At 39.3% G+C, this 23,999-nt stretch overlaps 1 protein-coding gene across 15 annotated transcripts in view; it reads left to right on the top strand.

Moving 5' to 3' along the window:
- LOC110834927 (dystrophin, isoforms A/C/F/G/H-like) overlaps positions 1-23,999 on the top strand; it is a 330,291-nt gene that overhangs the window by 105,651 nt on the left and 200,641 nt on the right. Inside the window, exons 1-3 of one of the 15 annotated variants that reach the window (XM_087360240.1) lie at positions 20,032-20,236; positions 20,801-20,949; positions 21,457-21,676. The exons of 13 other annotated variants lie outside the window; for them this stretch is intronic. The gene's annotated coding sequence lies outside the window, so the exon portion shown is untranslated. Of the gene's footprint in view, positions 1-20,031; positions 20,237-20,800; positions 20,950-21,456; positions 21,677-23,999 lie in introns of those variants that run through there. One more of the 15 variants, XM_087360237.1, reaches the window with a different exon arrangement.

Here is a 23,999-nt window from a genome sequence, read left to right as displayed (position 1 = left end):
GAATTTTAACGGGGAAATGCTTGGGAAACATTTTCTTTGGAGGCCGATAAGGACACTTTAGAAGAACATAAAAATCCATAACAGACAGGTAGTTTGTGATGATAGCGGATGGCTAGAACTGGCTTGGGGCTCTTTCCAGTGAGGGGCTGTTACTTAATAATAGTAATTTCATTACCATCGTTCTTATTGGCTAGAGGTAAATTCCGAAACGGCTCTGCAAAACGGTGCAAGCTTGTTTAGGCTGGGCGCAGACCAATGTAGCAAAGCTGTTTTTGGCAAAAGCACGTGCGATATATGCAGAAGCGTTCTTGCTTCCACTGAAAGCAATTTGCTACATCTTGCTTCTAATCAAAGCAAAAGCATTTTTGCTTATTGTACCTCAGTCGTCGTCATGGATGAGGATGTTGCTGTGCTATTGTGGTATTGTTGGGAGAAATTAAAAATTGGCTTAGGTTTTCCCCGCGTAACGACCTTTGCGAGCGCAAAAGCTTTGTTTACGTCTCGTTCCCGTTAGACGGTATGTCGGGAAGAGATACTTTCACACGACTGAGCGTCGCCACTCTTTCCCAATTTAATACATTTAAAATTGCCAAAATTAATAAAATAACTTAAATTTGGATGAAGTAAAGCGCACTAAAATATCGGTTAATCACACCTTTTTCGTTTATATAAACCAGATTAATATGCCAAATCCTGGTTTACCCTTCATCTCAAGATTCAGCCCGTTCGGGAATTGAACCACGGACCTGGACTGGCACAAATTACAGCTGGAGAACGGATCACAACACAATACTGCAGAAAACAAATGACGAACAGCAGCTGGCGCATGCGCACAACAAAATGCTACATCTTGTTTCACGAGCGAGCAATGGTCTGAGAAAGTGAGACGAGCAAAATGCTTTCTGCTTCATTCTGCTCCATCGTGCTAAAAAGCGCTTTTGCGTTTTGCTCGATCGGTGTGCGCCAGTCCTATCTTCAACAACACGAAAGCATGTTTCAGCACGTTGCAGCAAAAGCGCTTTGGCAAAAGCAGCTTTGCTACATTGGTCTGCGCCCAGCCTTAGAGTTTAAGGTCGCTTCAGTTTGGAAGACGCGCGCTTCAAACACGCGATGCTTTGTGCGTTAAGTGAAGTTCACCCGAAGCAGATAAATGGATCTGCTGCACGAAACAGTTTCTTCGTTGTGAACAATAATCTGCTGGAGTAGAAGTTAACAATTGTCGTTAAACTCCTGCATACACAAGCATAACTGTAATTAATTCGCTGGTGAATGCGAAGTATAATTTTCCACTGGACTTTACTGTGATCCAGGTGAGGGCAATCCACACTGTAACGCTGTTTCAAGATCCATTTTAATATTATCGTTTTCCAATCTACCACCTAGGTCTTCCTACTGGCGTCTTCCGCAGGGATTTCCGGCTAAAATGTATTTTTGTATCTCCGTTCGTGCAACATGCATTACCCATCGATTTCCCTTGACGTGGTCATCGTAATATTTTCTGGTGAGAGCAGACGTTTCGAAAGGTCTCATCACCCACCTGTCGCAGAAATGTAAACAAAGTTATGCTCTCCTGCTACGCGGCATGTGCGCGCTGAGGGCGAGAGAAAAGGTAGCTCCTACTCATTCTTGACCTCGGCACTAGATGGCGCTGAGTGGTCAGCGTCACGCCCTGGCCGCGCTAAACCCCCGGGAAAGGACCCCGGTACCCATTCGACAAGGGTCTAAGTGGGCCCCGGAAACGGTCTGGACGCAGAAGCTATAGGAAAAATCCTTTGCTCCTGTCGGGGATCGAACCCCAGCATCAAACCGTCGTACTTCAGTGTTTTGATTTATATGCTGATGATAATGTTGCTATGGAAGTTTATGTATTACCTTCGGCATTAATTGTTGTGGCCGGTAATGATGGTGGGAACTAACTAATCCCCGTCTACTAATGACCCGGGGTGGAGGGGAGAGGGGATGCTGCGGACTGTGAATACGAAACTCGGAGGGGGGGAATGGCAAATGTAAAGTGGCGTCTGCTGGTACTTCATTAGTATTTGCAACAAGGTGACTTATGTGTGTGTGTGTTTTTGTTTTATTTCGAAAACTACAGCGGGAGTTGGAATGCTTTGATCGGCGTTTCACTACAAACATAAATATTCTTCCTTGTCCTCTTTGCTTTATCTCCATTAGGTTTCATTTTTTGAATATCAGGCCCTATATTTATGATTTTTTTAACCTGTATTCTAAATCGTGAGACGGTCTCCAGAAATTTATAGCCGGAGGGCTTTTTGCTTTTTCTTCATACGCATTTTGTCTGTGCGTTACTTTTAAACTGCTGCACGCAGATGTGTACCATTGAAATTAAGTCTTGTTCACTGTCTAAGCCTCCTAGTAAAAGCGAAAGTGTGCAATGAAACTAATTTGACGGAGTTGTCAACTCGAGTCAAATATATCCGTTTCTCCTAGACTTTTGTGATTGACGGTGTTTGATACAAGGATTCAGAAGAGGAAATTTGTAACCGAGAGGTTAATCGTAAGGCAAGACTGCGAAATTACTACAGAATAAGGGGCTTTATAATTCACATTTTGCATTAGTATTGTATTAGTAACATAAAATATTGTTTACGGTGAAGGGTTTTTAGCCCTACGCCCAACCCCCAATCTGGAGGACCGCCCCTTATCGGCTGTCCTCTACTGCTTATTTAATATATTCGCAGCTGACCTCCATAACTGGAGGCTCTTCCTCCATCCGCAACCTGAGGACGTGCCTAGTTTGTTATTAAATGACGGTGTGGCGGTACAGAGTAAGAGACACGATAAATGAGTATAAAATTTTAGTCGGAACACCTGAAAAGGAGACGCCACTTAGAAACCTAAGATTAGACGGGAGGAAAATACTAAAATGGTTCCTAAAATTGTACGTGGTATGGCTGGATTCAGTGTCCACAGCGTGTGGTCCTATGTACACCATAATGAACATATGGGTTGCATAAGAGGCGAGGCAATTTTAGTCTATCTGAGCGCTTCTGTCCCACAGAGTTAGTATCTTGTCTGATTGATTACTGTACATTCGATCCGATACACTGTTGCAGAGGCAGACAGTTTGGAACGTCTGATCTTAACTTGAAACGTACGTAACCCTGTATTTTTCCAGACCAGTTAACCCTCTTTTCGTTTAAAGCTTTATTGCTTATCTAGAGCCAGATTTGTATGTACCACTAGAAGGCGAGGTTGATATTTAAGCTGTTCATCCTTTGAACACCATGTATTTAAATGCATTTTTTTTCTCAAGGTTGTTTGCAGACACACTTTGTTGCTTAAATCTGTTTTTTTTAATTGTACTGAAACTTTTTACTGACAACATTCCGGCACCTGTCAGTGTGGTACGTTAAATTACAGAACGTTACAAACCGACGTTTCGTAGAACTGCCTTGTTTTCATCATCAGGTTTAATATGGAGACTGGTCATGAGTTGCTAATGTATTTATCCGTATGCCAATGTTACATATACCAGGTGATTCAAAAAGGACTTTACAACTTTGAAAGTGTATAGAAATTTATTCCGAAGGCTTACAGAATCGGTTAAGGTGTCATTTTGTAGCAACACAAATCACGTTTGGCTCACGTTGTGCTGCAGTACCGAATTCCGTCACCGCGAGCGCAGGCGACAGCGCAATTGAAAATGGCTCGAAAATTTTCTCATACCACAGTTAGACGAAGATGGCCAAGAATGACGCATTCACTTCCAGCAAGACAGTGCACCACCTCACTACCTCATAGAAGTCCGGGATTTCCTCAATAACCGTTTCCCAGGTCGGTGGATTGGTCGAACAGGGTCGATAGCGTGGCCACCTCGTTCTCCAGATTTGAAACCTCTCGATTTTTTCTTATGGGGTTTCATGAAAGATCGTGTGTATGTTCCACTCTTACCTGCCAATCTCACTGAGCTCAAAGCTCTAATCACCGCCGCAGTTGCAGAAGTGACACCGGATATGCTGGATCGTGTTTGGCAAGAAATTGATTTCAGGTGGGATGTCTGCAGTATCACCAATGGCAATCACATCGAACCCAAATGATTGCTTGAGGTAAAACTCGATTTGGTTTGCTACAAAATGACACCTCAACCGATTATGTAAGCCTTCTGAATAAATTTCTATACACTTTCAAAGTTATAAAGTCCTTTTTGAATCACCCTGTATTTTATGACCGATACACTCTTTCCGTATATTTTACTGTTTCGAACATAATTAAGGGAAAGTCGTTTTATTGAAATACTCTTCTCATAACCCGAAATCCGATGGACTTCTTTTGATCAGCATTTGGTTTTCTTTTTTGATTCCCGCTCGTCCGCCTCGATCGCTTTATTCATTTATAACGGAGCATGGGGCCTCCTTTTAGTTTAATGCCAGATTTTAAGTTAATTGCGTGCACTTCTACCTTATTTGTTCAGCTTAATTTTTAACAGGAATAACAATTTAAAGCCGAAGATAGATAGATAGATAGATAGAGAGAGAGAGGATGGACAGCAAGAGAGTTGAACCAAAGAAAAAAATATTTGGGGAAATGTGAGAGATAGTTATTTTCCGGAGGGGGGGAGATAGACCATCTAATAGAAGGTTCCCAGGCAAAGCCCACTCGTTCTTCTGGTATAGATAAAGTAAGAGTGACAAGACGTTAGGTTGATAATTAGTGACTGCTTGCTAGACGGCGGAGTTTTGATTTGCTTGTTGTTTGAATGTTGCAGCTATAATTTGTAAAGTTAGGTAAGTAAGTAATTCAGTAGCCTTCATTCTAAGGGGGGGGGGGAGAAAAATTTGATGAACTGAAGACGGGAGAGCTTCATGAGAAGGATGCAGTAGCAACTTTAAACTTGCGAACTCAGAATTTGCTTATGACAGAGGAAAACTTTAAAGCCGAAGTTTATCTAAATAGGATCTAAGTATTCATTCCTTACCTCAAAGAAAACAACACTTCGACATTAAAAAGATCAACTTGTTAACGCTGTTTAAGGAAATAATCGTTGTTCACTCTGAGAATCATACGAATCCTATAAACAATATCTGTTGGGCAAACTGCAGAGTTACAGATTGTTAAAACAGGTGGTATATTAAATTACCACTGGGCTTTAAGGGGCTAAAGAAAATACACAAGAAGCGGGTTGTTTCAGTGTCCAGTCCGACCTCTACAGAGTCCGTGCTGTTTGTTTACATTGCATTACGATACGTTACTCTGAGAAAAGTCTCGCTAAACGCCGAATATCCGACGCGCTTTTCCCGCTCAATTAACAAACAGTAAGTCCCTGACAGGTTAAACTTTGTCCTGATGATTGTGAATGTCTTTTGCAGGTAAGAATTTGGCCAGAAACGTGTTCAAGTGAGAAGCAGCAAATATTTGAATATGTAAGTAGTTATTTCTTATTGGTTTAAGTACACAACATAATAAAGGTGAAACTTGTGTTTTATATTTATGCACTTTGAAAATGACGAAGAACGTTTTTCTATTTTGTATTGATGGTGAAATTAGAAACGTGATGTTATTATAATAATTAAAAATTAAAGAATTGAATAGTGTTATTAACAGCATTAATAAGATGTATATTTATCTGTATCTCTCTCCAAGAGAAGAGCGTACATAGACGTTTACATCTAAAACAGATGAGTAACACATAGGAGGAAATTATCATCATAGGCCGATCAGGCTAAGGATGAGATGGGCAGGACGTGTAGCACACAACAACGTGGCATGTAAAATGCGCACGTTCTAGTTGGGAAACGTGATCGCAGCAGCCTACTTATGAGACTGCAGGTACATGAGAGGATAATATTAAAATTGAATATAATGTGAGTATGTGGACTTGGTACAGCGTAATCATACTGATACTGTGACAGGCTGCTATGTCGTGTGGCATTGAATCACTGGGCTCCGTTAAAAATGCCGGGGATTTTTAAAGCAGGTGAGTGACTGTTACGGCCTTTCACTCTCTTTTCTATTGTTTCTTTCTGTGCATTCGCTTTTAGGTGGCGACTGACTTGTAACATTTGCCTCTAATGTAACGTGTTACAAATCGAGCATTACACAAGTGAAGACAGCGAACGGAGCCGCTCGATGCGAGCCGCTCACGCTCGCGGGCGCTCCATCGTGTTGTCGGTTTTTTCGCGAATCCCTTTGGGTGTTACATTACAAGTCAGTCAGTCAGTCGAGCGGCGTCGTAACGAGCATTCACGAGTTCTTTAGATAAGAGTAGCGTATTAAATGAAACAAAGATAACACAACCTCCACGTCCGACATATTGAACGAAATGAATGGAGCACACACGAGCACAGTCGAGCCGAGCGTTCAAAACGAGCATTCGATGCGCCTCACCAGTTGTGGTGTAATGTAACATGCTCGCCGCGAATGTTACATTACGAGTAAATGTTACAAGTCAATCGCCACCTTTTGCGTTACGGCAGAATGCACGAGTGTGAACCCAGCTTAAGAAACGCAGTTAAATATTGTCTGTGTTTCTGTATTCTCTGATCAGCTGACAAGCACAGTCTTGTTTTTCGCTACCACTCCCTATTGTCGTCATTGAGAACATAAAAATGGCTTTAGAACACGCCGTGATTTCCGATAAATAAGGCTGCACTAATTAATTACGTCACATATCAGATTTACAGTTGGTACGTAAAGTTTGTTGCGTCTCTTAGGTGGCGTTCTGTCTGAATCTTAATTTACCACGTAATATTGTGGATGTGTTCTTAGCAGTTTAAATTTAAAGCACAGAGAAGGGTGTGTGTGTGGGGGGGGGTGCTCTTCCAGACAAACGGTGATCTGTCATTCACTTCCCATGCATCGAATACAAAGTGTCAACGAGAGATATTCTTCAGGAACGTAGTTGGTCTTTTTTGTTTTCATGTTAGATAGCCAAATCTTTGCACGCAGCTTTGACGACTGATGACAGAAATCTTATTTGTGACTGACACCAAGTGGGGCCTACGATCACATCTGTGAAAAAGAGTACGCGTTTGCGTGTTTACCAGCTGATTGGAAGGATGCAACCCTGCAACATTTTAAGTGTCGCGGCGTAGCATTACATGTCAAAATTTGCTGTTTATTTACAGAAACAGAGGCTAGTGCTCGTCATTTAGTAGATACGAGGGGCACCACAATTTATTTTAATGACAGAATTTCCTTTTCTTAAAAAATTCGTTTAGGCGAATATGAAAATTTGAAGGTGTTTTAATGCGAAACGTCGGGGAAAATACTCGAATTTAATAAATATAGAGTAAGAAATTAAAGGAAAGAAGTCCTTGAGGACACGTTCCAGGCATAGGAACCAGAAATGCACGCAGTATATTGATTGTGAAACGTTGTGAAAATATCTACTTCTTGGGATGCCAGCACATAAACATTGATGTAAGATTAATATAACATATTTTAATGTTTACTCGGGACTCTTCTGCATAGGTTAAATCGTTCAGAAAGTTGAACTGACATTGCTTTCAGTTCCTGAGAATAACGACGCAGCCTCCCACGCCCATACGTCTTCGTGGCGTGTTCCTTTACTTGACCTGGTCAGAACATGAGCTCTTTATGAAAGACGCTTCATTGTTTAACGACGCTGTTAGTGGCTCATACTATACGGCGTCGATTGATAGGGCCATTTATGAATGGGAGGGGATGTGGAAGGAAGCGGTAGAGACATAAGTTGAGGCACAGTCATGGAATTCCCAGGAGTGACTGAGGAAAACCACGAAGAACGCTCTCAGGCTATTGGGCCTCTGGGCCGACATTTGAAGCAGTGGTGCTTGAATCTGCTCGGTAAGAACGCTGTGCAAAACTACGTTTGGTAGACCTGAGTGGAAATTTCATAGACGATTCGGAACTTACTGCTGGCATGCTTCCGAAATGCGAGGCATCTCTGACCACTGACTCGATGTTCCGGAGCGATTAGCTTTAAGTTTAATTTGTTTCTTCGTTGGTTTCTTACGATGCGTGTATTTTCTTTGCTTTCGGTGATAGAGCGGCACTAGACATTCAGAGTCTGGGCATTGTGTGATCCTTTGGAAAATCGGGTGTGCGCTACACGCCATGTTGTCTACCGCCGTTCATCCGCAATTTTATGGTGGCATAGGCGTTTTTTGCTTCAACTGTCGTCTTTTGTTCTGCAATCCAAGTCATATAATCCATGGGGTAGTACGACATGCTATTCAATTCCAAAATGTTTTTTTTCGAGAAGACAATATGAAAGCGGCAATGAGGTATAACGTGGCCGCAGTAAAACAATTATCCCTTTTCGACTCTCGTCTCTCCAGTGTGTAGAATCCATAATGAACACTGTTTGCTCTCCTTTGTTTGCTCAAGGTACTGCGCTATGTTAACGAAGCCGTGCTTTGGTTGTCACTGCATCCATCGCTTTCCTCATGCGTTGTAAGCAAATTACATTTGCACTTCAAGAAGACGACATGAGAGGCGCACTGTATGCGTCCTTTATCCGGTTTTTAAATAGAGGAGTATCGCGTTATATGGCACATATACCACGTGTATGAGAAACAAAAATTGTACGCGAAATTTTGGTTATGAAACCTCGTTGGAAGTTTTAGGGCTGATGAAGGCAGCTGTTAGGATAGCATGAATAAATAGCGTGTGGATATGTGAACAGGATTGGACTTCTTCGGGTTGCAGTCCGGTGACGATCCTTTCGTGAACACTCTTGTGCACTTTTCTCTAAATTAGTTTAGATTTTTTCAAGGAATTCCTTGTAGCTTAGTTTCTAACACAATTACATAGCATGAGAGAACTGCCATGCTCTTGTACAACGAAATTTCGTGGAGGGCACGTGGTTCTCCGAATTGTGACGCTGTGTGGGAGGGACTTCGCCGTCACAATCCAGAAGACACGAGTTCTCAATGTCACAGCGTCGGTGACGAGTCCGACAGAACACAACAAGACTTCTGATTTTGAAGGCGACTGCGTTCCGAAACGGTAAAAATCACGTTACTTGAAGTTTGTACAGCGACTAAACTCGATAAAGCGCTCTCATATCACCAGCCGCGTCGAGTGTCGAAAGCAACCACCGTTTCGGGATCGGATCCCCGATGATGGGGACGGAGATGTCTGCCGAAACGTTGGTTTGTATGGCATATTCATGCGGCTGGTAACCCGAAAGCATTTTATTGAGTGAGAATATAGTTTACCAGAACACATCCACGTGGTTATTTTTCTGAGATTACTTTGTAAGTAAATATGTAGTAAATGAGCTGTTTATAGCTGTCTCAACGACATTTTTAGGCCTGTGGTGGCTTTAAACCCCTGCCTTCAGTGACTTAAACGTTATAACGGTTAAAACTTTTCAGGATGTTTTACTGTTATCATACTAAGGCGTTACAAAATTGACCCTTAAAATGTTTATAAATTTTGGTTCAGCTTTTTTTGAATCCACTTTTCTGTGTAGGAGAATATGAACACTTGACCCTCATAGGAATACAGAGTGTCCCAAAGAGATACATACACGTTCAGTGAATTGAATAGAGATTTTAATAAACTAAACCGTTACATACGTCAGAATTGGCACGTAGTGAATTAGCTAATCTGGTATTGGTTCTCGAAATGTCCACCGTTATTAGCTTCGTGGCGCAGTTTGCAACGGCGAGCGACTGAATGAGAAGCGACCGATAAAGTTCAGTTCCTGCGGAAGGCCATTCAATTTCTTGCCGGATCCTTTGAACTGTTTCTGTCGTTGTGCTGTACACCTCGTCCATGAAGCAACCTCACTATAAACGTTTAGGTGGGGTTAAATCTGGCAAACGTGGGAGGGTACTCAACTGATCCTCTTATGTCCAATTTGTCGATCGGGAAAAGTGTAGTCAAGACAGGACCCGTTCTGTTGATACCGCGTGTCCTCGACTCTACACGCCTGACGAACGGCGAGATCAATGGACTTTTGAATGTGTGTACATATTTTGCGAACTCTTGTATTTTGTGTTCATTGGCGGTAACGGATATTTATGGTTATAGAAATAAAAAATACTATATTCATAAATTATTATCTTGTAATAAAATGTGGCAGACGTTGATTTTAATATTTGAATTCTGTTTCGTTAAGTTTCTTTTTAATATCATCCTTCTTCCTATTTATAACCACCCCAAATTATCTCACGTGTTCACACGAAATGTTTCCCTGCTTTTTTCATCTCAATTCCAGTCTCATTCATACTATTACCCAAATAATATTTAGTGAGCAGTAAAAATTACGAAGTCTCTTGATACTTACTGCCTTTTTATCTTTTGGTCCAAGCGTTGTCCTCAACACACTCACTGGTCTAGAACAGCATGTGCCTCATCTGACTGCTTAGCCAGTGTAAGTCTAAATGGGACTGATACTGGACTGAAATGCCTGAAAGAATTCCTTCGTGTCACTCCTGAGGAAATTATTGTTAGGTGGTGAACGTCACGTGTTTTACTCTTATACAATTCTTGAACAGAACGACGATAAAAAAGGCGTCAGTAGTTTTAACTGCTAAGAGTATTTCTACTTCTGAAATTGATAACTGCAGATATTAATTCGCGTTGTCGTTTCAGTTTGGCTTCCTTTCAATAGTGGGCTAATAAAAAGTATTCGTTCCATTTTAGGCTGATATTAAATCGGAATCATAATAGAATCGCCCGAGGAATATTTTTCTTTAGGGCCTAAATGAAAGTAGATTTCAAATAATTATCTAGGCACGGAACTCTTTATGTCAGATGTTTTGATTTGTCAATCACAGTCTAGTGAACGCTAAACGTCGTTCACACTGCTGAACGCATTCAGAGCCGTAGGGATTTTCTAAAAGTACTGTAGAGAGTTTTAGAAGTTTGTTGAATTGTGAACAGCGACCAGGTGTAATTTAAAAATCAATTACCATTAATTAAATAACGTTAAATGTGAATCCCTTTTCCTTTAATACAGTTTAAGCTTTTTTCTTCCACAACTTCATCATACGAGGTGCGATCGGAAAGTTTCAAGACTGCGCCTATAAAAACCCGTACACTTATCTCAGGTATTAAATTCATCCATCACCCTCGAAGTAGTTCCCCTGGGAGTGAACACAACGATCCCAGCGCCGCTGCCAAGCCTGGAAGCATCCCTGGAAATCTTTCTTTGTCAGCCTGTCAAGCACCATCTGCGATTCTGCCTGAATCTCTTCTATCGTCTCAAATCTCCTTCCCTTTAGCTGAATTTTCATCTTTGGGAAGAGGAACAAGTCACACGGAGCTAAAGCCGGCGAATAAGGAGGGTGCGGGATGACGGCCATGGTGTTTGAGGCCAAAAACTGGCGAACGTCGAGGGCGGTGTGCGCTGGCGCGTTGTCATGATGCGTCGCATGTGGAGTTCTTCCTTTAGAATCAGCTGACAGGTCCCATAGCCTATCCCAACAATGTCGCACAAGTCGTTGATGGTACGACGTCGATCTTCGTAACATTTTCGGGCGTTGTGCTCGAAGATGGTCGTCCAGAACGCTCGTCATCATCGACAGAGGTTCGGCCATTTTTAAAACGTGAATGCCACACAAAAGTTTGTGCACGACCCATTGCGGACTCCCCAAATGCTTGCTTTAGCATTTCATAGGTTTCCGTAGCCGTTTTGGCGAGTCTTTGGCAAAATTTGATGCACACGCCATTCCGAAATCGCAGGAGGGTCGGTGTAATGCACTACCAAAACGCCCGTAACTAAGAAACAAATGCTAATTCGATGATGCCGGCTGGCACACTGATTCACTATGAATGTAGGCCGCACCCCCTAGCGGTAGAAGCTCGTACTACATCCGGTTCGCCCTCTATTGACGCAGTCTTGAAACTTTCCGATCGCACCTCGTAATTTAACAGGAGCAATTGAGTAAATACAAAGTGTAATACAGGTTCTAATAGACCACAGTCCGTGATCCGCAACCGCATGTGGCCCTAGTACAATCTCGTATCGTATTATTCTGTGTGCTGGAAAATGTTACGGCCTAAATTAAATCTGGATTTGCCATGATTCATCATGACGCGATGCAAATAAGATACTTGAAAACTGTGCAGACCCAGTACTGATTAACCCTTTCGAATATCCTTGCATGTGAATCCATTCAAATAGCAAATTATGTGGCTGTGGTACATTGTGCATGTTATGCAGATCTAGCGTAACAGATAATGGTAACTGTGCGTTTTATGGGTTTTGAATTCTTTCTCCTTTTGTGTCAATATGAACAGAATTAGCGGTGCGATAAGCGGAATGTGTTGAAACAGATAAGTTCATTTCGCTTTGAATAAGAATTTCCTTGGATATTATCCATCGTCTAATAAATATATCCGAGGAAATTTTTATTCAATTGACTCTTCACCATCGTCAAGAAGTTTTAGATTTGATATTCATTTCGCTTTATTTTGCACAGGTTTACGCGTTTACAGTGTAAAAAACTATCGAAATAGCAAAGTGGACTATTTATATCATTTGCCTTTGCATTACTACCGGTAAGTCCTTTTTAGCTCACTCAGTATAGTACCTGGCTACGGAGATTAGATCCATGACAGAAACAGAGGATATTTCTCTATTCTTTGCATCAAGACTGGCTCTGGGGCCCACCCAGCCTCCTGTCCAATGGTCTTTTCCCCGGAACACAGCGCGGCGTGTGGCGGGAGAGTTTTCCTTTTTATCCTTTAATACATAATATTATTTTTAAAACTTAAGTAAACATTGCGCGTGCAATGAAATTTCGTTTGTTTTTTCAGGAATATTTACATTTTAAGATTTGCTTTAATTATGTAGTTTGATCAAAAATGAATAAACTTCAATAGCTGACAACTATATAATCTTTATATTACATAGATTCGGAAACTATTTCCGTCCATCTTTATGTACGTCTGACTTCGCAGAAATCGAAAGAAATCAACATCAGTTTTGTACGTCATTAGCGTGGTCACACAATATGAGATATAATCGAAATTCGGTCAATAGTTTCGAAAATTGGAAATGGTGATGTTCATTTAATAAGCACTAATTTGTGTAAAGGCCAAGAGTAATATTCGAAATTGGAAGCATGATAATAATATTCCACACTGGCTGGTCCGACATACGACTGCATTCGATTAAAGCAATATAAATTAGGTTATTTATAGCACGGACAATTCAATGCGTTGGGCTGCCATTTGAAATTCCCGATTATAAAAATGAGGGCTTTTCGAGTAGACTACTCTTTTGTCAACGAAATGGTTGATCATGAGCAGTTAGAATTTTGTGACGGTGATGATTAATTAACGGGAGAGTACGTAAATATATATAAAAATATTTTATATCTACATTTGAACGCAGAATCTCATTTAGCAGTATGAATAATATTTTACTGCTGTCTTTGTACATTCAGTTAACTGTTCACATACTTTATTTGCATCGGAATGATTGTGACTTCTTACACAAAACTAATCAGCTTTGTTATCATATTCACAAGGCCCTGATTTACTCAAAGTGAGCAGGTTACTCCGAAATTTTGATATTTCACTATTTCTTATCCGTTGATACTATGATATACCATGGATATGTCATCATGAAAAATTGTCATTCGGGATATTTATAGACTCTATGAAACACGCTATCTTCGCAGTTAAAATTATGAAAATGAACAGGGATCTTATTAAATTCTAAATTGTCTCACCAGATACTCCATCATGAAGTAATTAATTTTCTGCCTTATTCACGGTTCCAGCATTTAATAAGCAGAGTAGTCAGCGCAGTTCTTCTGATAGACCTCAATTTAAATTCCAGGAAGCCAATTTAGCACACACACACGATTGCAACGCTTCCAAGTCATTTCTCAGCAATGCAGAAGTAGGAGTTTAAATAAAACCGTTAGTGTGTCTGTGAGAATAGAGTCAGATGACTCTCTGAGGGCACGTCAGGTAAATCGCAGAGATAATCTCTCATTGCCTCATTGTAGTTTTCCTTTCTCTCTCTCTCTCCCTCTCTCACTCTCTCTGGGGCATGAGAAGAGACCCCTTGCCCTGTTCACGCACACACGTACGGAAGCTATTAGGTCCAGAACTCTCCTGTTTTTTCCGAAACAGACACAAAATACGAAAACTTCACGGTGGACACATTCTGCTGTCACAGATCGCATTCTTGGATGTTCTGCTGAATGTTTTGGCTCACCTCTACTGTGGTTAAGCGACCAGCTAATCCTAGCAGTTTTCTCATGGCTGTAATACGTCACGATGTCTTGAAACCTCACTGCCTATCCTTCGTAAGCATCCATCTTACCTCATTTATTTATCTGTGGCTTTTTGTTGGCAATAACGAAAGACTAGATAGTGCCTAAAGAAATGATTACGCACAAAGTGGTCAAAGATAACAAGTAACTGTCAAACCACAGATACAATATTAAAAGAGTAAGATTTTTTGCAGTTTTGTAGAAGGAACAGGTATCTAACGTCCTAAAACTCTTGAAAGTTAAGGATCACATGACTGCAAGGCTCAAATTTTTATATCGCCCCTGAAATCAGATCTTATTTTTGGAAGCTGTCCTGACAAATCGTGTTCATACCTTCGCGCAGATAATTTTTTTTTCGGAAAAACCACGTCTATGACGAAGTTGCTGTCATTCCGAGAGGCTTCCGAACCAAAATTCTGTATATCCACATTTCTTATTTCTCCGTACGCATTATTTGTACGATTCACAATGTCTTTGCTCTAACAATTCAAGAGAGTTTTATTAATCACGAATCTCATATTTATGTTTTAACATGTGTTTAAAGTTTGTCAAGTCCACGTAATTTACGTCGCTTTGCTATATCATAGTAATAGCCGTAACTGTGTATATTTAATCAGTTTAAGAAACATCTCGATTAGCCGAAACGTTGGGAACATAGCTTTTTAAGCCACTCGAATATTATATTATGGTAACATGGTATTATAGACTTTCACTGACTGTTTACATGAAAGGAATAGAAATCAGTTGACAGACTTGTTCAGTTTTTTCTCTCTTCTCGAAGGTACCAATTCCGTAGAAAGGACTTTCGTCAGTTGATTGGTCTTTAGGCATTATGAATCTTAATATATCGTGCATGTTTTGAAAGTGTGATGGCATTTTAATGTCTTAAATTATAAAGCAGACATGCAACTTACAAGATACATTTCATGTAGAACTTCGTTAAAACATATTGACAACATTAATTAGTTGATACGTTAGTCTGAACAATTAACAGTAGTAATTAACTCCAATTCCTATACACTTCACCATTGCAAAGATCAACTGGTTAACGCTGTTTCAAAAACACAAATGCATTCTTTCGTAAAACTGCAGAGTTATTGAATTTCGTATGTTTTTCATAATAAACAAGCCATCAATTCCTTAATCAGCGTTAACCAGTTGATCTTTGTAATGGTGAGGCGTTGTGTTTACTTCGCGGTACGGACCAGATTCTTATATATTATTTAGATGAGCTTCGTGCTTCAAAGGGTTAAACAAAAGTTTAGATTTGTTGTTCTGTCATTCCAATCCGGATTTTTTTTTACCAAGGATGTCATGTAAATTCATTTGAAACGGTCCTGATAAACATACAGGTACTCCGAATTTCTGCCATTCTACGGGTCGCCATATTTTAATAGTTTCTCTGATTCCTCCTTCATTATATTTCTGTTAGCAAGTCTGGAAAATTCGAGAACAATACTAATGATAATAATGGTTTATTAATTATATTATTTTTATATCAACCCTCACCATTATCAATTCTCCTGCTTTTGTTTCCAATAGGGCAATTTTGGCGGTCTTATCAGCAGGTGATTATAACAGTAATAAAAATTCGGTTGTCCTGTAAGTGGACTTGTATTTTATTAAAATTATAGAAAGAAGGGGGTAATTTTGTTTAGCGTTGTGGTTCCGAGTACATGTACGTCACAGGGTCACAGATAAGGGATGGGGTATTTCGTGCTCCGCACCCCTCACTGTTAGCGAGGAGGGGCTTGTAAGGACCCATGGCTTTTGTAATTAGACCATACTGATGTAATTAATTCCCGATGTTGGTGCTTATGGAAATTAAGTGCGTGGAACAGAATCCTTAAAGAATCTATACTTTGATCAGCTAGTCACGAAATTCTCTCTATGTAGCCTCATGTACTGTGGATTATTGTTCTGTTTCTTCTTTTTAACTAACGCGTGCTTAAAGAGTTTCAAATTAATAGTTATTATGAAGTAGCTTAGATATTAGCACGCAGATTTAATAAACCATTTAATTGCTTGTATATTATTATATTAATCTTCTGCATAATAAACTTCATGAATTATGTGCTCAACTGGCATTTTAAAGCCAGTGCACTGGAAGAACAAAGATTAAATTATTTATTATCATAACTATATTCAGGTTGTTAAATTAAAAATGTTATGATTCTACTAACCTAATTGATTATTTTCCTTCACAACGTTTGTTATGCAACTTGAAATCTCCAGCTTATTCAGCTCTCATTTTAAATTGAAAACGAAAAAAGAAAATTGATCGACATTGTAAGGTCAAATTCATTTCTGAAGACAGGATAGAGTCAACATCAACATGGATACGAACCAGGGTCCATGAAGACTCCTGTGACTTGCAACGTAATGCAGACCAGAGTCGGTGAGTGTCTTGGGGACCGCGTTGGGGGTGGGGGAGGGGGTGTAGAGGGGTGGATGTGCATGCAGTTATTTTAACTGGCGGTTTAAATCAAATTATATTTGCTTTAAAAACACGTTAACACTGGTAAAACAAAGCTCAGGAGATAAAGGTACAGCGGGTAGAAGAACTTGGATTTTAACGACGGATATAAAACTGGGATATGTCCCAGTGCCACTTAAGAGTGAATCTGCATCACCTTCTAGCCAGAAATGTGAAGATTTAAGTTTAAACTGCAACTTTATCCGTTGTTTTGTCTGTCTGTGAAGGAAGGGCACAGACTGAAGGTTTTTGAGAATATTCGGACCTAAGTTGGATGAAGAGACTGGAAATATTATAACTTTTATTAGTTCTGGTTAAGGAGAGCAACATAAACAATACATGCAACACGCAATTCTGTTCGTGATAAATGTATGCAGAATTTTAGGTAGAAGGCGGTAATGGAAGAAACAGCTTGTATTACAGAACAGTATATTAGAGGATAATATTAAAGTAGATCGAAGAGGATTAGGACTTGGAGCAAATTTATATGTTTGAGGTTATGGCCGGTGGTTGGCTTTTGAGGACACTGTAATGAACATTCTAGTTCCTTAAATATCGGGGAATTTCTTGACAAACTTTCGAGTTGACATTTATTTCGCAGAGTTACTGGTTAGACGGCTATTTCACAATTTGTACTCGTTCTGCAGTCACAGATAAAGTCGTTTTATGTAAGTAGATTTTTTTACCTCCCGTCCAGGCGTCCACATGAAATCGTACAATTCAAACAAATGTAAAGACACACACTCAGGCTGGCAGTGATTAATAGAGTGACAAAGTAATTTGAGTAGCGATCGCTCCTTACATACGAAGACGCACTTCAGATGACCGTAAATCACTAATATGTCATGTGGGATGTTGCGTCATGTAGCCTGGCACTCGTAGGAAATGACCGATGTTTTACAGGTGTTTAAATGTACGCACGACATCCCAGAAGACACACATCTTCACTCTCGCCTCTGTGATAACCTGAAGTCTCGACATTATTTATAGGTTATGTATGATTCTCAGTGTAAACAGCGATTATTTCCTTAAACAGCGTTAACCAGTTGATCTTTGTAATGGTGAGGCGTTGTGTTTTCTTCGCGGTACGGACTGGATTCTTAAATGCTATTTAGACGAGCTTCGGCTTCGAAGGGTTAATTAATTATCAGAATAAACAGCGATTATTTCTTTAAACAGCGTTAACCAGTTGATCTTCGTAATGGTGAAGTGTAGTGTTTTCTTCGCGGTACGGACTGGGTTTTTAAATATTATTTAGGTGATCTTCGGCTTTGTCCAACTCGACCAAGGTTTTCCGTGGTTTTCCTCGGTACTAGAGCAAATGCTGAGTTGGTACCCAAATTCCACGTTGCTCTGCATGCCTCCCATGCAACCCTCTCAGAGTAATATCAAAATTCCGCTCTATAGTAGCCCCCCCCCAAAATTAACGTAAATTATTCCTAACGCCACCCCCAAGGCCAATATCAAAATTCAAAATTAACGCAAAGACCCGAACCAACTCCCCCCCTACCTTATTTCTTACCCCATCCTGTCTCCTAAATCCCTTGTCCTCACTAAACTTATTCATACCAGAAGGACGAGCGGGCACTGCCTGGGAACCTTCGTAGCCCACAACCAACTTTATACCCCTCCCCCATTTATTACAGTAGTGCCTATCGCTACTCCCCCCCACTTTCTCTCTTCTCTCTCTCTCTCTCTTCGGCTTCGTACACTGCATGGTTCTCATGCAACCCTCCCTATCTTAATTTATCTAAATTTACCCTCCCTCCAGCTTTCCAAATTATATCTTCAGTGTTTTGTAATAAGCAATTCAAAATTTCCGTCGTTTCTGCTGCCAAACTCTCACTAATTATCGCCCTAACGTCTTCACCCTTGCTTTAATCCTTGCCAGAAGGACGAGCGGGCATTGTCTGGGAACATTCTAACTATGTGATGCCCATTATCCCCCCCCCCTCTCTGTGTAACGGTCCAAATTACATCTTCTGCTGAGGTGATTTATTACTTTATTGATCTGAATTTCTTTTAAGTATTCGTTTCAAAATTTCAACTTTTTGTGGTGTTTGGAGTGTAATACTGGGATGAATACTTCCATTTCATGACATCTACCCAACTGTTTAGGACAAAGACGTGCGAGGACCTTCGGTTACTGGGAGTCTTGTTTTTTACACTAAAGGACGATAAATTGCCGCACCAGGGCTTTTCAGAGAGTGCACGTCAGGGACAGAGTCCGGTTCTGCAAGGCATCAGGTGGGGATAATTTTGGGGGAAAAAAAAAAATTGAAAATTTTAGTAAAATCAAAATATGCAGGAAATTAACCAAAACGCGCACAAACCATAATTTTTTTGAAAAATTACACTTTCAAAATGTTTTCAAATTTTTCAAATTTTTTTGTTTTTTGAGCTTTTCAGACATTTTCCAGCATTTTTTGATTTTTCGAAAATTTTGAAAATTTTTCGAAAATTTTGAAAATTTTTCGAAAATTTTGAAAATTTTCAACTTTTTTTCAAAACTCTCCCCCAAGAGATGCATGCCAGCCTCGGTGAATGCCACATCCTGTCTCTGTCCGTCTCGGTCTCTGTCGCACCTGGGCTTTTCAGAGACTGCACGTCAGAGACAGAGTCCGGTTCTGCAAGGCATCAGGTGGGGATAATTTTGGAGAAAAAAAAATCAAAATTTTTGAAAATTTTAGTAAAATCAAAATATGCAGGAAATTAACCAAAACGCGCACAAACCATAAAATTTTTGAAAAAATTCCACTTTCAAAATGTTTTCAATTTTTTTTAAAAAAATGTTTTTTTGAGCTTTTCAGACATTTTCCAGCATTTTTTGATTTTTCGAAAATTTTGAAAATTTTCAACTTTTTTCAAAACTCTCCCCCAAGAGATGCATGCCAGCCTCGGTGAATGCCACATCCTGTCTCTGTCCGTCTCGGTCTCTGCCTTACGTGGTGTCTGCACGTCAGGGGCCGTGTGAGTACAGCTTAAAGAATTGCTTATTTTAAACAAAAGATAAATGTTTTGCATGAAAATATTAAAAGGTTACACTAAATACATTAGTATATAGTGGACTATATAAGTACAATAAACCATCAAAAGTTCGAGTCCCCAATAGACTATAGAAATTTATCAACAGAATAAAATACATGTGTATTTATTTATATTTTTAATGCTACTTTAAATATCTCGTTTCAATCTGAAATAAATTTAAAAGTAGGTGGTAGACTGTAAAAATTTTCAAGGCATTTACGATGAGGGTCACTAATAAAAATATATTTTTACAAGAAAGGTAGATTTTAAGAACGTTTACCGTATCACTTCTAGATGGCAGCACCATGTTCATCGAAATAGTTCTACTCACTTAAATCTTTTCCGCCAGTTGGCGCTGTTGCTCTGTGCGTCTGTCGAGAGTGAAAGAGAAATAGTGCACTTATTGGGTTGTTTTATATTTTATTTATTATCTTGTGCATATGCTTTTTATAATACAAATTAAAAGTGATGTGCGTGGTGTGTGCATATATTTTATGTAAAATATGACAATGCACGAAAGACATTGGTGGGTGTCGTATTTGAAGTAAGCTGAATAGTCTAACCTACTGTATTTCATTGTTTTGCTCCACACATGTTCACATATGTATACATTAATATAGTTTCTTGTGTGTAATGTAAGAGGAAAGGCGTGCGAATGTGTTCATTGTAGTGTTACTTCCTTCGCTCAGTCTTATCTCGCCACAGGTATGATCTTGGAGAGGTTTAAGGTTAGGTTATCTGTGTAGATACTATCATTGATGCTCCGACTAATACAGGCCTTTTATTTGAAGACTGGAGGACCAGACATTTTTAACTGTCCATGACTGTTTATTCAACACAGTTGCAACTAGTCTTCATATTTAGAGGCCATCTTTATTTCGAACCAAAGACTGCACTATGGAATGGTGACAAGGGACTCACTTAAATGCTATAAGGAATTGTTAGTCTTTGACACGTAGAGAAAAAAATATTCTTTCCATAGTTAGGTGAATGAGTTATCACACCTGAAGTAATAATTTTATTTGATATTCGTTTCAGCATGATTAAGCTGCTTCCCTCCATGTGGTTCATTTACGATACCCTCAGGTTTCTTTCATTTTCGTTTCAGTTCCAAGACCATTCTGGATAAGACAAAACAAAATACTGGGACCTTGCGAGATGCATCTCAAAGAATCGTTAAATAACAGAATAATATTGGGGTTCTTATGATATTAAAGATGTCTTGGGTGGTCTTTATGATGTCGTGTGGACTTGTAGGTGAGTACCACGTTTTGGAACAACCTACTGCCCCCATCTTCGAAGGCTGATGGTGATGACAGGATGTTCCTATGACTCATTGGTTCCCACCTACAAATCCTCATAAAATCATAACCTTGAAGACCTCCATTAACAACAAATTAATTACGTGGCTATTTATTGGTTTGTTATATGATTCAAGGTCTTGGATATAAGGAAGCCTCTTACATTAGCAGTACAGTGATAAGTTTTGACCATGTGTATTTATTACTTGTCATGTATGTGCAGATCTGTGTACCAAGAATCTGTTTTTATGTTGTTTTTTCTTTCTTTTAAATGAAAGTGGATGTATTTGGTTGATTTTTAAAGACTGTAATGTCATTTTAATACACAAAATTTTGATAGAGCTCTACTTTTATTGTATTGATGTTCTCAGTTTTTCTTATTAGTGCAAATTCACACTAATGAACATTTTTCTGAAGTCAGTGATCTTTGTTATAATAAGTTTTGTAACCAATTTTTTTACAGCTGCATGAGCATGGTGCATATCTGGTGGATTCCCTCATTGAAATCAAATGAGATGATGAAAGATTGGGAGTGTATGACGTACTTGCTGCTAGAGGAACCAGGACCGTCAGAAGAAGCATTGGATGGCTGAGAGGAAACCAGTCTCATAGAGATCATGGTGTGTTGTATTCACCAGGCTGGTACAGGAGAGCCGCCACTTGGTCGAGGACCTACACATAAGGTAAGGCAGTGATTGGGACTCACTTTGATGTTGGATTCTAAGTTTCATTACTACTTTAAATATCGTAATGATGTGGACATCTGAGACTCAATTATTATGAAACTCACAGAAAATCTCAGGTTCTTATTAATTTGGCCCCGTGAAGTAAATGTCAAAGGTAAACACAAAAATACTTTATTTGCTTAATTTTTGTTAATATAAAATATTCTTAGTTAATATAAAACACATTATGCACAAACTGAATCCTGGCTCGCTCTTGCTTCTGGACCATCCATTTTGAAATATCCATTGAAAAACCTAGTAAACTGACTTACTTTCTTGATACGTTTGTGAAAAGTAGTTATGGCGAAATCGGAATGTTCCTTATAGTAAACATGAGTTGTTATATCATGTCGATTAATAGCAGGAGTTACAGTCAAATATGAAAAGAGGATTGGCAGCATTAGAAAGGAATTACAGATGTGTTCTCTGTAATCGCATTTTACTAATCTGAATACGATATTTGTTTGATGCCCACTCAAATTCCTTTGTCCTCTTCCACCCATATTTAAATTTAATTTATTGATGATTTGGTGTTGAAGTCAGTACCTGCAATAACGTGATACATGAATTGTTCGGAAGTACAGCATTTTATTAACCTGTCTGAGGTTTCGAAAAAGTTTTCTTGCATCTCTCACTTGCACTGACGAATGTGAATGCATGGAATTGATTTTCCCCTCCAAACAAGATTAATTTGTTGCAGACGTAGGTAGTTTGTGGCTCCATAAAAAGTAAAAAAAATTTGGGCTCGTGTTAAAGTACAATCAAACAGACGCAAAAGAATTAAGATGTCCGTGTTCTGGGCTGTAGCACTGTGTAGTCTGGTAGAAGTTTACCATTGTTTGTGCCTCTAAACTCAGCTGTCTGTGAATTCCTCGTTAATTTAACCCTTTGAAGTCGAAGCTCGTCTTCATAATATTTACGAATCCAGACCGTACCGCGAAGAAAACACTTCACTTAACCATTAGAAGTCGAATCAGGCGGTACCACATAAGATTTAACAAAAGAACATCCCGGTCAAAGCCTTAATGCATCTGAAAGTGTATTTATAACAATAGTTACAATTTTGAATAGTTATTACTGTAAATTTTTGTATGAACATTCCAACTTTCAATGTAGGCATGTATTGATGCATTTGTCTCATACTTTGAGTGGTGACATCATCAAACATGAATTCATCTCAAATCTGGCTTAAAAATTAAAAGGTTTCTATTTAAAGGAAAGGAATGTAACCTTAATAACATCTTAAGAGCACTTCCATAATTAATATTTTATTGATTAATGTATACCCCATTGGACACTGTGTCACATTTTATTTGAAAATTTTTCCTGTACGTGTTAAAATTAGATAAATATTTGAAGTTTCAAAGTTAGGTGAGACACTCTGTGTACTGTATGTACATAAATAAATATATACATACACACTTAATCACACGCATGCACACGGACACGTACGTTTGATCTCAGGGCGTGTTTTTTGTAGGAGTGAATCAGTAGGAGAAAATTGGGCATTTTATTTTTGTCTGTAGGCAAGGAAAGTGGGGGCTTGGCAATGTGAGAATGAATCAAAAGAGTACAAGTTAGTGGCTGAATTAAGGATGTGGTTAAAGGATGCCAAAAGAAGGTTGGAACAAGCAGATGGAGGTAGTACCTATTCTTTATAGCGCTGTAATCGTTTGCCGAGTTCAAAACATACGACACTGTTCTTCAATGTATGCCATTTTGTAGGCTTTCGAGGAGGAGTTTTAAAAGAAAGGGAAAAGAGATTGCAAGACTGAATGAGAAATGTACAGAACTTCAGAGATTGAAAATTGGTTGTGGTGATACTGAACGTACAGTTGCAAAAATAAACGAGAGATGGAACGATGTACGTGGACAGTTTCAACATTTCCAGAAAGACTCTAAGGAGAAGATTGTTCATGACGGCAAAGTGTCTACTTGTGGAAATTCTGTTGGAGATTTTGTTTATTTATTTAAATGTCTGTGTGTAGCATCTCATAATTAAATGCTCTATTATCTGTTTTTGTCCAGTTTCGACTCCAAATATTATTCTTAAGATTCATCTTAGAGGGTAGTGTAACGCATGTTTTTACAGCTGTTGAATAAGCGATCGTTTCTGACATTAATCGACTGTTAAGTCTTTTGGAAAAATAGATCGAATGATCAGAAAGGTTTAAAGCATTCTACTGTATAGGATATACGTAGTTCCATAGTATTCCACCAGGTGTGGTGAGGTAGTCCAAATATGTATAAAGTGAGACTTTCATGGCGACTGATATTGATG

Source organism: Zootermopsis nevadensis, unplaced genomic scaffold (assembly GCF_977971745.1).
Source record: "Zootermopsis nevadensis isolate Lab colony 2312 unplaced genomic scaffold, Znev_1.0 Znev_ptg000040l, whole genome shotgun sequence".
NCBI lineage: Eukaryota > Metazoa > Arthropoda > Insecta > Blattodea > Termopsidae > Zootermopsis > Zootermopsis nevadensis.
The sequence above is the reverse complement of the archived record's forward strand: the minus strand, read 5'-3'. Positions and strand labels throughout refer to the sequence as shown.